The sequence below is a fragment of the Pongo abelii genome, chromosome 6, assembly GCF_028885655.2.
Source record: "Pongo abelii isolate AG06213 chromosome 6, NHGRI_mPonAbe1-v2.0_pri, whole genome shotgun sequence".
Lineage (NCBI taxonomy): Eukaryota > Metazoa > Chordata > Mammalia > Primates > Hominidae > Pongo > Pongo abelii.
The window spans coordinates 99,748,706-99,765,367 of record NC_071991.2 but is presented as its reverse complement, the minus strand read 5'-3'; the positions used below and the strand labels follow the sequence as shown (position 1 = coordinate 99,765,367).

Here is a 16,662-nt window from a genome sequence, read left to right as displayed (position 1 = left end):
TTTTAATATTTTATATTGGGAAAGATAGCCTGGTACCAGTTACCTTGTGGGTGACTGTTTATAGTTTTCTGAACTTGCATGGTAGCCAACTTCAGCCATAATAGTTTCTGACTGTCCTTCTATGGGTCTCTTCTTTTTTTTTCAATTTCTTACAGAGTCTGTCTAAACTCTTATTCTGAACTGAATGTTGTGTTCCCTCAAAATTCACATGTTGAATCCCTGGTCCTCAATGTACTATATTTGAAGATAGGGCCTGTGGAGAGTTGATAAAAAATTAAATGAGGTCAAAAGGGTGGGGCTCTAATCCAGGAGAACTGGTGCCCTTTTAAGAAGAGAAAGAAACACCAGAGCTCTCTCTCTGCCATATGAGGATGCAATGAGAAGGTGGCTTTCTGCAAATCAAGAAGAGGGCCCACAGCAAGAAATGAATTGACCAGTTTCTTTATTTTGGGCTTCATAGCTTCCAGAACTGTGAGATATGTTTCTGTTGCTTAAGCAATCCAGTCTATGGTATTTTTTTTATGGCAGCCTAAGCAGACTAAAACAACTCTTTAATTTTCATCATGCTAAATCCTCCACTTCACTGCTCTTTGCCTTTACTTTCCATCCTTGTTCACTGAGAAAATATATGCCATCAGGTAGGAACGCCTTCAGCTTTCTTTCTTACCTCCTTCCTCAATCCTGTTTTTCTGATGTCCCTACCCTCTTTTCAAATGTACCTTCATCTGTACCTACTTTTGCTTCCTTTTCTGTTCTCAAGAAATTTTGCCTATATAATGTGCAGTATTTATATCAGATGCTGTTATTTAATTTCTGCCATAGGTAGTGATATTGTCTACTTTTGGGCCATTATTAATATCAGTTCTGAGTAAATGAAGTGTAGTTGACAGAAAGCTGTATAATTAACTTTAAATACAAGATTATTTGTCAATATAATTTTTGTTGCCTCTTAACCAAGGTACTCAATTGTTGACCTATACTGAATCATACCTGGAGGTCTAGGACTATGTTCCTTGATTTACAGGCATATGTAAAATATTTATCAAGTAAGTGAATATATCATAAGATTTAAGAAATTAACAAGTTAGTTGAAGGAGTAATGTCTCCAAACTGGCAGAGTAGAACCAATCTGGCCTTCACTCTCTCCCTCTGAAAATGAGCACCAGGATTATCACCATCAGTATCCCAGAACTCAGGTCTGAGGCTGAGTTGATTCCTGGGTGTACAAAGAAATGAAAAACTCTCAGCAGACAGTAAGAGAAATGGACTGCTCTGTGATGCACTCCTCTAATTTACCAGGGACCATGCAGAAAATTCCTCTTTAACTCAATTTCCACACTGGAAAAAGTGAAATTGAGGCAGCTAGCCAGCCTCCCCACTGGCTTGAGTTTCTTTGCAGGAAAACTGTTCTTGTGAAGGAACAAGAAGCATAGTGAGTGCCTGTAGGGAGAAAAACCCCTGAGAGCAGTTAGAGACAAAGAGCAACCCCAGCCCTTGAAATTCTGCTCTTTATCTTAGCCAAAGGAGACACTAAATCAGAGTGGCTGTTCAGCTGCACCATGCTGTAAGAGGCACACTCCATGGGTCCTCTGGGCACAAACCTCTAGCCAGTGTTCTTCTCACACAGTTGGACTGTTCCCTCTGGGGCCTCCTCCGCCAACCTATGATGGTCAACACTGAATGTTTGCGAGAACTGAGACAAACCTGGATGGACTTACAGCACCATCTAGTGCTGTAAAGGAGGTAGCAATCTAGCATTAATGGAACTCAGCAGGAAAACTGCAAAGAACCTCCAAACAACCGTATCTTAGAAAAAGCAGAACAAGCTAGACAGCAAGACTGAAATAAATTACTAATTCTTCAGTGCAAAGCCACAGATACACATTCATAAAAACAGCAAACAGGGAAGCATGATCTTCCCAAACAGACAAAGCAAGGAGCTAGTGATTGATGGTAATAAGATGGTAATGTGTGAGTTTTCACACTGAGAATTCAAAATAACAGTTCTAAGAAAACTCAGTGAACTCCAAGATAACACATAAAAGCAATTTATAAATTTATCAGAGAAATGTAACAAGGAGATTAAAAACTTTTTAGTGTTTTAAAAACTCAAACAGAAGAGATGGGCATGGTGGCTCAGGCCTGTAATCCCAGCACTTTAGGAGGTCAAGGCAGGTGGATTACCTTAGGTCAGAAGTTTGAGGCCAGCCTGGCCAACATGGTAAAACCCCATCTCTACTAAATAAAAAACTTAGCCAGGTGTTGCACACGCCTGTAATCCTAGCTACTTAGGAGGCTGAGGTACAAGAATCACTTGGACCCAGGAGGCAGAGGTTGCAGTGAGCCGAGATCGTGCCACTGCATTCCAGTCTGGGCCACAGAGTGAGACTCTGTCTCAAAACAAGAAAAAATGGCCAGGTGTGGGGGCTCACACCTGTAATCCCAGCACTTTGGGAGGCCAAGGCAGGTGGATCACGAGGTCAGGAGTTTGAGACCAGCCTGACCAACATGGTGAAACGCTGTCTCTACTAAAAATGTAAAAATTAGCCGGTATGGTGGCGTGCGCCTGTAATCCCAGCTACTCAGGAGGCTGAGGCAGGAGAATTGCTTAAACCCAGGAGGTGGAGGTTGCAGTGAGCTGAGATCACACCACTGCACTCCAGCCTGGGCAACAGAGTGAGACTCTGTCTCAAAAAAAAACAAAACAAAACCCCAAAACAACAACAACAACAACAAACACACTTAAACAGAAATCCTGGAACTCAGAAATGCATTTGCTGAACTAAAAAATGCATTAGAGGCTCTCAATAGCAGAACAGATCAAGCAGAGAAAAGAATCAGTGAGTTCAAAGACAGGCAATGTGAAAATACACAAAGGAGAAAAAAGAAAAACAATGAAAAGGAATGAAGAATGCCTACAAGATATAGAGAATAACCTCTAAAGAGCAAATCTAAGAGTGGTTGTCATTCAAAGGGAGTTGAGAAAGAGCAATGGTTAGAAAGATTATTTAAAGAAATAATAACAGAAAACTTTTGAAACCTGGAGAAAGATATAAATATCCAAGTCAGGAAGGTCAGAGATCACCAAATAGATTCAACACAATTAAGTCTACCACAAGGCATGTAATAAACTCTTAAAGGTCAGGGTCAAAGAGGATTCTAAAAGCAGCAAGAAAAAAGAAGGAAATAACACATAAAGGAGGTCTGATTTGTCTGGAAACAGCAAACAGTGGAAACCATATAGGCCAGGAGGGAGTGGGACAACATGTTCAAATTGCTGAAGTAAAAAACTGCTAAATGAGAATACTACATTCAACAAAGCTTTCTTTCAAACATGTAGGAGAGATAGTCTTTCCCAGACAAGCAAAAGCTTAGAGAATTCATCAGCACCAAAGTCATCTTAACAAGAAATGCTAAAGGGAGTTCTTCAATCTGAAAGAAAAGTACACTAATGTGCAAAAAGAAAACAGTTGAAGGTATAGAACTCACTGGCAAAAGTAAGTATTCAGACAAATTCAAAATCTTCTAATAGTGTGTCATGGTGTATAATCAACTCATCTCTAGTATGAAGGCTAAAAAATAAATCTATTGAAAATAATAATTATAGCAACTTGTTAAGATATAGACAATATAAAAATATGTGAATTCAGACAACAAAAAAAGTGGTAATTGAGTTAAAGTGTAGAGTTTTAAAGTTTTTTACTTTGTTTCTTTGTGATCAAAGTTCAGTTGTAATCTGTTTAAAATAACTTGCCATTTCTATAAGATTTTTTTTGTAATTCTCATGGTAATGACAAAACTAAAACCTGTAATAGATACACTCAGAATAAAGAGCAATGAATTAAAACATTACCACCAGAGAAAAGTAAGTATTCAGACAAAGCACAAAGGAAGACAGTAAAAAAAGGAAGAAAGGAGAGGAGTTTCAAAACAACCAGAAGACAAGTAACAGAATGGCAGTAGTCAGTCCTTACCTATTGTATTAGGGCCCTCCAGTGGGACTGAACCAATAGGATATATGGATATATAAAAGGGAGTTTATTAGGGAGAATTGGTTCTCATGATTATAAGGCGAAGTCCCACAATAAGCTATCTGCAAGCTGGGGAAAGAGAGAAGCTAATAGTGTGTCAGTCCAAGTCCAAAAGCCTCAGAACTAGGGAAGCTGACAGTACAGCCCTCATTCTGTGGCCAAAGGCCCAAGAGCCCCCAGGAAGCCACTGGTGAAATTCCCGGAGTCCAAAGGCCAAAGTACCTGGAGTCTGATGTCCAAGGGCAGGAAGAGAGGAAGCAAGTGTCCAGCAGGGAAGAAGAAAGAGAACCACAAGATGCAGCAAGCAAATTTATACCACCTCCTTCTGCCTGCTTTGTTCTAGCTGTGCTGGCAGCCAATAGGATGTGGCCCACATTGAGGGTGGTTCTTCCTCACCCAGTCCACTGAAACAAATATCAGTCTCCCCTGGCAACACTCTCACAAACACAATTAGAAACAATACTTTGCCAGTCGTCTAGGCATCCCTCAATCCAGTCAAGTTGACACCTAATATTAACCATCACACCTATCAATAATAACGTTTAATATAAATGGACTAAATTCTCCAATTAAAAGGCAATGAGTGGCTGAATAGATTTTTGTTTTAAAGACGCAGATATATACTGCCTACAAGAAACCCATTTCACATATAGGCACATATAGACTGAAGGTGAAGTGATAGGAAAAGATATTCCAGGCCAGGCATTGTGGCTCAAGCCGGTAACCCTAGCACTTTGGGATGCTGAGGCAGGTGGATCACTTGAACCTGGGAATTTGAGACCAGCCTGGGCAACATGGTGAAACCCTGTCTCTACAAAAAAAAATACCAAAAAAAAAATGTAACTGGGTGTGGGGGGATGTGCCTGTAGTCCCAGCTACTCAGGAGGCTGAGGTGGGAGGATTGGTTGATCCCAGGAGGTTGAGGCTTCAGTGAGCCATGATTGTGCCACTGCACTCCAGCCTGGGTAACAGAGTGAGACCCTGTCCAAAAACAACAGCCAACAACAAAACAATATTTCACGTAATTGGAAACCAAAAAAGAGCAGGAGTAGCTATGCTTATATCAGATATAATAGATGCAAGTCAAAGACTGTAAAAAGAGACAAAGAAGGTCAGTGTATAATGATAAAGGAGCAACTCAGTAAGAAGATATAACAATTGTAAATATATGTGCATCCAATACTGGAGCATTCAGATATGTAAAGCAAACATTAATCTAAAGGGAGAGCTAGATTGCAATACAATAATAGTAGGGGACTTCAACACCCCACTCTCAGTAATGGACAAATCATGCAGACAGAAAATCAATAAAGAAACATTGGAGTGATATTACGCCCTAGACCAATGGACCTAACTGACATTTACAGAACATTTCATGTCACTGCTGCAGAATATACAATGTTTTCTTTAGCATGTAAAGCATTCTCCAGGATAGACCATATGTTAGGACATAAACCAAGTCTTAACGAATTCAAAAAGTTGACATTACATCGAGTATCTTTTCTGATCACAATGGAATAAAACTAGAAATAAACAGCAAAAGCAACTTTGGTTTTTTATTGTTTTTTAAAAATTCATTCAATTTTTTTTAATTGAAAAAATAGAGTCAGGGTCTTGCTCTGTTGGCCAGACTGGTCTCTAACTCCTGTGTTAGCAATCCTCCTGCCTTGGCCTTTCAAAGTGTTGGGATTGGATTACAGGTGTGAGCCACCATGCCCAGCCTAAACATGACTTTGGAAACTATACAAACACATGGAAATTAAACAACATACTCCTGAGTAATTAATTGGTCAGTGAAGAAATTAAGATGAAAATTTTTAAATATCGTAAGTTAAAAAAATGAAAATAAAAACACACCAAAACAACATACCAAAATCTATGGGATACAGCAAAATCAGAGCTAAGAGGGAAGTTTATAGCAATAAATGCCTATATCAAAAAAATAGAAACATTTCAAATAAACAACCTATTGATGCACCTCAAGAAACTGGAAAATCAAGAACAAACCAAACCCCAAATTAGTAAAAGACAGGAAATAATAAAGATCAGGGCAGAAATAAATTAAGACTGAAAAAATGCAAATGATCAACACAACAAAAAGTTGTTTTTTTGAAAAGATAAAATGGGCAAATCTTTAGTTAGACTAAGAAAAAAAGAAGACCCAAATAAAATCAGAGACAAAACATGAGACATTGCAACTGATACCACAGAAATACCAAGGATCATTAGAGACTGTTGTGAACATCTATGCCAACAAATTGGAAAACATAGAAGAAGTGGATACATTCCTAGATACATGAAGCCTGTCAAGATTGAACCATGAAGAAACAGAAAACCCAAATACACCCATAGCAAGTAATGAGATTAAAGCAGTAATATAAAGTGACCCATTAAAGGAAAGCCAGGCCTGATGGCTTCACTGCTGACTTCTACCAAGTATTTAAAGAATAATTAATACCAATTCTACTGAAACTATTCCAAGAAATTGAAGAGGAGGTAATATTTTCAAACTTGTTCTATGAGGCCAGCATTATCCTGATACCAAAACCAGACAAGGAGACAACATGAAAACCACAGGCTAATATCCCTGATTAACATAGATGCAAAAATCTTCAGCAAAATACTAGCAAACAGAATACAACAACATGGTAAAAAGATCATTCTCCATGATCAAGTGGGATTCATCCCAGGGATGCAAAGATGGTTCAACATACACAAATAAATAAACATAATACATCTCATTAACAAAATCAAAGACAACCATATGAACGTTTCAATAGATGCTGAAAAAGCATTTAATAAAATTCAACATGCTTTTATGATAAAAAAAAAAACCCTCAACAATTTGGGTATAGAAGGAACAAACCTCAAAAAATAAAGACTGTATATGGTGAACCCACAACTAACATCATACTGAATGAAGAAAAATTGAAAGCCTTTCCTCTAAGATTAGGAATAAGGCAAGGATGCCCACTTTCACCACTTTTATTCAACATAGTACTGGAAGTCCTAGCCAGAGCAACTACGTGAAAGAAAGAAAGGGTATCCAAATTGGGAAGGAGGAAGTCAAATTATTCTTGTTCACAGAGGACATATTATATTTTTAATTTTAATTATTATTATTATTATTTGCAGAGATGGCGTTTTGCCATGTCACCCAGGCTAGTCTCGAACTCCTGGGCTCAAACAATCCTCCTGCCTCAGCCTCCCAAAGTGCTGGGATTACAGGCAGGAGCCACTGTGCCCAACCTAATATTATATTTACAAAAACATGAAGACTCCACCAAAAAACTGTTAGAACTGATAATCAAATTCAGTAAAGTTGCAGGATAAAAAAATCGGCATATTAAAATCAGTAGCATTTATATATGCCAACAGCAAATAATTTTGAAAAGAAATCAAGAAAGCAATCCCATTTACAATAGTTGCAAAAAATATAAAATATCTGGGAATAAATTTAACCAAAGAAGTGAAAGATCACTAGAAGGAAGGCTGAAACACTGATGAAAGAAGTTGAAGAGAACACACAAAAAATGGAAAGATAGCCCATGCTCAGGGATTAGAAAACAGTCAACAAAGTGAAGAGGCCACCAACAGAATAGGAGAAAATATTTGCAAATTGCCCACCTGAAAAGGGATTAATAACCCGAATATATAAGGAACTTAATAGCAAAGAGAACATAAAAAGAACAAATAATTTGATTTTGAAATAGGCAAAAGATCTGAATAGACATTTCTCAAAAAATGACATACAAATGGCCAAAAAGTATATGAAAACATGTTCAACATCACGAATCATCAGGGAAATGCGTACCAAAAGCACAATGAGATATCATCCTTTATCAGAAAGACAAAAAATAACATGCTTATGAGGATGCAGAGAAAGGGGAACATTCATACACTGTTGGCGGGAATGTAAATTAGTACAGTGATATGGAAGACAATGTGGAGGTTCCTAACAACTGGAAATAGAACTGCCATATGATCCAGCAATCTCACTGCTGAGTATAAATCCAAAAGAAAGGAAATCAGCATACCAAAGATATCTCACTCCCATATTTATTGCAGCACTATTTACAATGACCAAGAGTATCTGTCACCGTAAGTGTTCATCAACAGATGAATGGATAAAGAAAATGTGGTATATGTACCCAATGGAATATGATTAGGCATAAAAAAGAAGGAAATTCTGTCATTTGCAGCAATATGGATGGAACTGAAGGTCATTATATTAAGTGAAATAAGCCAGGCACAGAAAGACAAATATCACATGTTCTCACTCATTGTGGGAACTAAAAAAGTGGATCTCATGGAGGTAGAGGGTATACTGGTGGTTACCAGAGTCTGGGGAAGGTATGGAGTATGGGGGGACAGAGAGTGGTTAGTTAATGGGAACAAAAATACAGTTAGATAGAAGGAATAAGAATTAGTGTTTGATAGTACAGTTGGGTGACTATAGTTAACAATAATTTATTGTATATTTTAAAATAGCTAGAAGAGAAGAACTGGAGTCTTCCCATAAAAAGATAAATGTTGGAGGTGATTAATATCCCAGTTACCCGGATTTGATCATTACACATTGTATGCATATATTAAAATATCACGTGTACCCTCAAAATATGTACAACTATTATGTATCCATTTTAAAAAAGAAATTACTTCATGGTGTTCTAATCTAATGTTAAGAAAGATGGTGCAGATCTATAATAAAAGCATGAATGTTTTCCCCAGCCATTCATTTTGTGTCTGAAAGTAAAATCTCTAAGCAGTTCTTGATGAACAGACATAAATGGCAAGCTTTCAATAACTATAAAAATATTCTAGTGCTGGTTGGAACAGAAGAATAAAGGGATAAGGTTTTGGAAAATCTTAAGGCTTCACGTTTTTTATGAACACATCATCTTTTTATGGATCTCTCGGTCTAGTAATTCTCAAATATATCAGTGAGCACTGTCTTCAACTACCAATATAATAAAATATAACCAATGTTAAGACTTAAAGAAATAAGGGCTATTTGTTTCATATTACACAATGTGCAGAGAAAAGCAGTCCAAGGCTGGTCATCCACAATACCAATAAAAATGAAGTCTTTCTATCTTGTTAGTCCACAGTCCTTAGGATCTTCTTGCTTGTCTTATGATTGCAATATGTCTGTTCCACCTCCAGCCTCATGTTCTTTTACCAGGCCAGAGAGGGGAAAAAGCACAGTGGTAAAGGCAAGATGTTTGTTGATTTGTTTATGAGGAAATCCAAAGTTTCCCCAAATTCCCACAGTCAGGAATTTCATTGATGTGTTTTAGGTTAGAACTTTGTCACAAGGCCCTGTTAAACTGCTGGGGAGGAGAGGACTTTGGGTGGAGTTTGAGTGAGTTAATCAGTATAGTCTGTCTCACTGAATGTGGATTTGAACTGCCAGTCATCAGTATCTAAAAGGGCATTTTTCCTTGCCAGAAAAGATGTTGTTTGGGTTGCAGTAATAAGGCAAAACAACAACAAAGGAACAATCACAGCAGATAAGAAGTAAACAAGTGTTTAATAAGTCATTATATCAGTGCTGCAAAGGAACTCTGGTCTAACGCTCTTTCCTATCCCAGACCCCTATGGTGAACAATTCAGAGACCAAAAAAGCCAACTACTGAAGAACCACAGCACCCACATTCTAGCAAATCATTTCGTAATGGGATCCAGGGCCTAGAAAAGCTTGTATATGGAAACAGCAACCATTATGACAAACTGTGAACTTATGTATTTTCTCAACAGCAATCTTTTAGTTTGACAATATATTGATTAAAAGTCCAGGCTCAGGACTCAGGGAGAACTGGGTTTGAATCCAGTCTCAACTGTTTACTAGCAATATGACCTTGGGCAATTTCAGCCCTCTTGGCCTTTGATCTTCAAAACTACCTCACCCCCATTTTCCCACCAAACCCTAAACTAATAGCAAAGAGTTTGGATTAATCTAAGTTTTAGGTTCACTTTGGGAAAACCATTTCAGAATATGGGAAATGTGTAGAATTGCTGGGGAATGTTGCTCAGGACAGTGGAAATCATTGCCAGTTTTTGCATTTTAAAGATTACTTTCTGCTATGGTGTTATGGATTATGACTATGCTTTTATTTATTTATTTATTTATTTATTTATTTATTTATTGAGACAGAGTCTTGCTCTGTCACCAGGCTGGAGTGCAGTGGCGCCATCTCGGCTCACTGCAACCTCCGTGTCCTGGGATCAAGCGATTCTCCTGCTTCAGCCTCCCCAGTAGCTGGAACTACAGGTGCACGCCACCACGCCTGGCTAATTTTTGTATTTTTAGTAGAGACAGTGTTTCACCATGTTGGCCAGGTTGGTCTCAATCTCTTGACCTTGTGATCTGCCTGCCTCCGCCTCCCAAAGTGCTGGGATTACAGGCGTGAGCCACTGCGCCTGGCCTATTTTTTTTTTTTTTTTTTTTGAGATGGAGTCTCGCTCTGTTGCCCAGGCTGGAGGGCAGTGGTGTGATCTCAGCTCACCGCAAGCTCCACCTCCCGAGTTCACGCCATTCTCCTGCCTCAGCCTCCCGAGTAGTTGGGACTACAGGCACCCGCCACCATGCCCAGCTAATTTTTTGTATTTTTAGTAGAGATGGGGTTTCACCATGTTAGCCATGATGGTCTCGATCTCCTGACCTCGTGATCTGCCTGCCTTGGCCTCCCAAAGTGCTGGGATTACAGGCGTGGGCCACTGTGCCTGGCCGACTATGCTTTTAATGCCTTCTTTCACCCCAGCTTCCCCCATGCTCATGGGAAATAAAATAGAGCCCTTTGAGGCCCAGATTTATAAAGTCTACCAGAGTGCTCAAACCATAGCATGATCAAGCTAGAAGAGAGCTTAGAGATGTTTGTGCTAAGCTTTTACCTTTTACAAGAGGGACAGCTGTGGATCTGAGAAATTTTATGTGCGAATCTGAAAGAGCCAGTCTCTCAAGATGAATTTTGAGTACCTAACTGGGCTGAAATTTAAAATAGAGTCAGGTGGCCATTTGCTGACTAGAGCTCACACAGATACTCTGAGTTCCCAGAAAACCTGCACATCTGCTTAACTTTGGGGTTGTCATAGCTAACAGTTTCTCTCCACATGGCCTGAACCAACCAATAGAGTGTAGCCTGCACTGACCAATCAGAAGTCAGCAACATTGACCAATCACAACTCAGCAAGTGTCAACCAATCAGAACTAAGCCAGTTTGAATCCTGTATTTGCATAAGAGGACCTGAGTGGAAAGCTGGGTGGGAACTTTAACTATAAAAGCGAAACCTTCCTTTTTTCTTTTATGTATCTTTTGTTTCCACTGAAGGCTTTGTCTTCCCTGTTTGGAAACTGTTCACTGGAATAAAGTCTCTCTTCTCTAAATTCCTTTTCAGATAACTTTTTTCACATCTCCAAAGTCAGATAACTACAAAACTGAGGGCAGGACCTGGTTTTTCTGTGTCCTTGGCTAAGCTTATAGCCTCTATATCTTTCTATTTTTTCCTCTTGGAGAATTCTAAAGAAATAGAATATATATTAATATTTCATTCATGAGACAAAAAGCAATAATTAGGAATATTATACACCTGTTTAGTTGTCCTGTCCTTAAAAAAACAAGGGTAACTTTTTTAAAGTTACTAAATCTTGGTATGACAGAAAAAAAACCCAGTATTATTTTTATAGATATCCTCAAAATTTCCCCAAATAATGTGCAGAATGTTCATTAAAAAATGCACAAGTAATAAGAGTAGATTTATATAATAGCATATAAACCTAGAATTTAATTATTCTAAGACTAATATCTTGAGTGATTGGGTTTGTTATGCTTATTAATGTATAATAGATTTGCAACATTAATTTTTTAAATCATACTTTTTAAATGGCATTTAATCTGGTTCACTAACTCTCAGGGACTTGAGAAGGAAAGGTGTGAAAACAAAAATGTGATGTGAATTTGGTCTGAACCTTATTTAAAATGTTTATAAGTGTTAGTTTTTTAAATAAATTGAGGTTTTTTATATACAGGCTGTTTAATGTTTTGAAGGAATAATTGAAACAAGCAATTTGGATTGGGATGCAATTTGAACTTTCTTGGAATACACATAACAAACTGTAGTCTTGCATTTTAAGTTCAGTTACATCAACTCATGAAAACAAGTCAGGTTCTGTTTTGCAACCAGTTTTCTTAGTATCATTTACCCGTTAGGAAATGCTGCTTAGTTAGCAGATGGTAGGGCTCATACACTATCAGTCAAACTGTTGGCCAAACTTAGAGCTAGTGGGAGGGTTGGCAAAGACTGTTTTCCGTGAAAATACAAGTTTGTTTTTTTTTCCTTCTGTGTAGTTTGGCAAGCAACACAGAGAAAAGCCTTATGCTGATGCATTTGGAAACTCTAAAATAGTTAAGTAATGCAGTTTCTTAAAATGTAAAATTACTTGATTAGTTTAATAATGTAAGTGTTGCTTTAGGGTTGTCTTCATTTTAAACAACTACTTCTTGTTTGTAAAAGATATATGTCATGTGGACTTGCAAACGGTTATAAAATCACCTTCAGATTTTACTGTGTTGATGACTCATTTTCTCACTTGGAGAAGAAAAGAAACCTGGATAGCTATTAAAACTAGTACCATGTTGTAAAAGAGCCAGATGGTTCGGGCCTGTTTGATTAAATTACTTGAAATTACTTGTAAAACAAAAGAATATTCCCAGTGACTTTTCAGATCTATGTTTTGATAACCTCAGGGGTCAGTCTGACCTTATTTCACCAATGCAGACAGTGGTTCCAGGTTTCATAGCTGTGTACTGTGTGAACTTCAGATAAGGAAAGGTTCCACAACCACATTGCTCTATCAAGGAAGTATGTGGATGTTGGCTCAAGTTGTGGTGTGGGTGAAAAAGCAAATGAAACAAAACATCTAGAAGTCACTTTGGGAACAGTTTATTTTTGGTGGAACATTGCTCTACCCATAGACCTCACTTTCATCACTTTAGTCTTAATCGCTGTCTCTGTTAAAGTGTTTACAGGCTGGGCGTGGTGGCTCATGCCTGTAATCCCAGCACTTCTGGAGGCACAGGCAGGTGGATCGCTGGGGTCCAGAAGTTCGAGACAAACCTAAGCAACATGACAATACCGTGTCTGTATGAAAAATACAAAAATTAGCCAGACGTGGTGGCATATGTCTTGTAGTCCCAGCTACTCGACGGGCTGAGGTGGGAGGATTGCTTAAGTCTGGGGAGGTTGAGGCTGCAGTGAGCTGTGACCGTGCCACTGTACTCCAGCCTGGGTGACAGAGCGAGACCCCATCCCCCTCCCAAAAAGGGAAAAAGTTTACAAGTGATTTTGATCTAAAGTTTTCATGACTTTTAAATTGCAGAAGCAGTTCTATTAATTTTAGCAGGACCACCCTTGCGAAATGATCTAGCATATGAAAGACAAAAAACTATACCACAGTAAGAGGCAGCCACATGGAAATGGGGAGAATGTGCCCTGGATTCTGGGTGGCCGCTTCTGTCACTAGCTGTGTGACAGCTATGGCTGGGCATGCTGCTTAATCTTTTTGTTTCTAAATTGTCTCATTTGTAAAAAGGAGATGATAGAGAGTTTAAGTTGAGAGTAACAAGATGTGTTTGGAAAGGTGGGTTGGGTCTGTGTTGTTGAGGCCTTGAGTATCCACTTAGCAGATGGGTTTTAACCAGTAGACAGTGAGGGACCACTGCAAGCCAGTAACGTGATGGCAGACTTATAAAGCTGTTCTTTTTCCCCCTTCACTGTTCTTCCTTCATCCTCCCCCTGCCCTGGGTGGGTCAAGGGGGTTGGATGAAGTCTGGAGGTAGACAGATTTCTCTAAGAGCATTAGGATAGTATCAGTGGGAAATAAAAAGGACCCATGTGAGAACCAAAGCATTAACAGAATTCTGGGACCCATAGTATGTGGAGTGAAAGAATGAGTGAGGAGGCTGATAGGGCAGCATTGAGACTGGGTGACTGGAGGGGTAGGAGGCTCAGAAATAATGCAGTCAGGAGCAGAGCCAGCTTCTTTATTGATCTTACAGGCATGACTCACACTGCGCACCACTTATTCCTGACTCATGCTTCCTGTCTTGCTAAGTATTTTTCTTTCCATACCATACAATGTTCCATTGGAATGGTTGGTGGAACCTAATTTATTTTAGCAATTTACCATCTGTTTCAGGTAGCTTGTGATTTGCATTGAAGCAATTTATCAATTAACTCAAGAGTCCGTGTTTTATGTTCCAAAGACAGCCCTCCTTTTATTGCACTACAAGGTAACATTAAACAGGAGAGAACTGCCAACTTGCTCTTTCCCATGCCTTCCCTGGTCCTATGATCTTAAATTTCTTTCTTTCTATTGATTTATTCCTTCATGTCTAAAAATGTGTTTGACTCACTCCTTTCCTATAAATCATTTCTCAATGCTGCTCTCTAAGTATTCTATTTTTCTCCTGTTACGTGTTGGTAGACTTCTTGACACTACCTCCCACCTGCCCATTGTGACACTCAAAAACTGCTTTAAACAGTCTCTACCTGGGTGTTCCAAAGGCACAAGCCAATTCATCATTACCAAAACAGAACTCATCATTTTCTTCCTCCAACCTTCCTTTTCCCCTATATCCTGTCCAACCCTCTCTCTTGTATCCTGTTTCTCAATGAATGGCACTATCATCTACTCAGTTGACTTGGCCAGAATATGGAAATATCTTTGACTTCTCTCTTTTACCCCCTACTGCATATTTTTTTCTTTTTAGCATGTAATTTCACTTTCTTTCTTCTCTCCATTCTCTCTGGCATTCATTGTCTATTAGTGACATTACTATCAAATTCAAAGCTGCTGAATTTGTCTTCTGGCATCTACTCTTGACTGTTGACTTTGACCACCTGACTTATTTTTCATTTGCCCACCAGAGTTGTCTTTCTCAGATAACATTTATTCATGTCACTTCCTGGTTAAAATCTCTCCTGAACTCTGTTGGCTTTAACATGCTGCATGAGGTATTTCCAGTTCTAGCCTCCACTACCTCTCAGCTTCATTCTCCATCATTGCTCCAAAGGAGCCCTTGGCTGTAGCCATGTGGAGTTACTCCCTGTTACCCAAGTTCAAGGCACCTTCTCTGGCCATATGCCTTCACCCATCACGTGCTCTCTTTGTAGGCTCTCTTCTCTTCTTCCTTGCCCTACTCAGTCCTGCTTAGGCTCAGCTCAGATGTCATCTCTTCCAGGAAGGCTACCTTTGATCCTCTGTCCTCTCTCTCAGTCTTGGTTAGTTACCCTTCCTCTCTGTTCCCAGAGTCCCTCTTGAGATACTTTTTACTCTCCTATAATGGCCTATTTTGTGTTTTCTTCTTGGACTATATGTGCCTTGAGGACAGGGACAGTGTCTTACCTGCTTTGAATTCACAATCTGTAGATGCCCAATAAATGTTGGTTGAATGATTGAATGAAAAATGATGTTTTCTTTTCAGCTCCACTATTACAAACTCGGTCTCATCAAGGTCCCAGGAATTTCTTAATCATCAAATCTGATTGCCTATGATCCCTTCTTGTCTTGCTTTTTCAGTAGCACTTGATTCTGGGCTTCTGTGGCATGACATTTCCTGTTTCTTTTCTCTGGGAATTATTTCTCTATCCTCAGGATAGGTTTCTTGCTCTCTCCTCACACCCAGATGTTGGCTCTGGTCTGACTGTACCTCCAGATGTTGGCTTTGGCTCTCTCTCTTTGCCCTACATTCTCACTAGGTCATGGCAGTCACAGCTAGGCTTTCACCCACCACTCTCTGGTGTTGGCATTGCTTTGGAATCATGATAAGGATGTTTCCAATTTACCTATTATTTGGAAACTTTAACCTTTTAAATCTTGATGAATGTGAAGCCAGTGCTACTTATGATGTGCAGTAATGTTGGGAGAGTCAACTGGTTTTGGGGAAAGAGAAACTTAATTTTAGATTCACTGAATTTGAAATGTCAATGAGACATTAAGTTAGAAGGTCCTAGAAGTATCTGAAAAGTAAGAGTCACTGAATTCTACATATACAGCAATTTTAGAGTTATGTGATCCAACCTCTTTTCCAGGAAAATATTCCTCACAGATGTTCTTGAGGTTTTAGAGGGCACCCTCTTCCGTATCTGAGTTTGGAACCAATTGAGAAATAGGTGGAAGTGGACATATTATCTGATACAGCTGATAGGAGACTATGACTTAAGATCAGTGACAAAGGATACTACTTCATTCTTTCATTCCTGAATCAAATAGACTCGCCCCTCGGTCACTGCACAGCTGAACAACTGCAGGCCTCCCTATGCTGCTGAGAGCAGACCAGGATGCATGCATCTTGCATTCAGGTCAAGGCAGGGTGGAGCAGGAGCTGAATTGCAAGCCTAGTTCTTTCTCCCAAACACTCCTCCTCTTCTCCTGGGAAGATATGAGGGGGAGAGAGAGAGAGGCCCAGTGTTTCTAAAGTGTTTCTAGGTAGAGATGTGAGGCCAAGGCAATGAAAAATCTCCATTAGCGGTAATGTTTATCCAGCATTTGGTCTAGTATTTTCTGTGCTGGAGAGTCTGTTGACTTTGCGATGCATTCTGTTCTGTCTTGGGAAAGATTAGATAATTA

At 39.1% G+C, this 16,662-nt stretch overlaps 1 protein-coding gene across 22 annotated transcripts in view; it reads left to right on the top strand.

Moving 5' to 3' along the window:
- The window catches only part of FBXL13 (F-box and leucine rich repeat protein 13), a 277,460-nt gene that overhangs the window by 67,774 nt on the left and 193,024 nt on the right, over window positions 1–16,662 (top strand). The window lies entirely within an intron of this gene.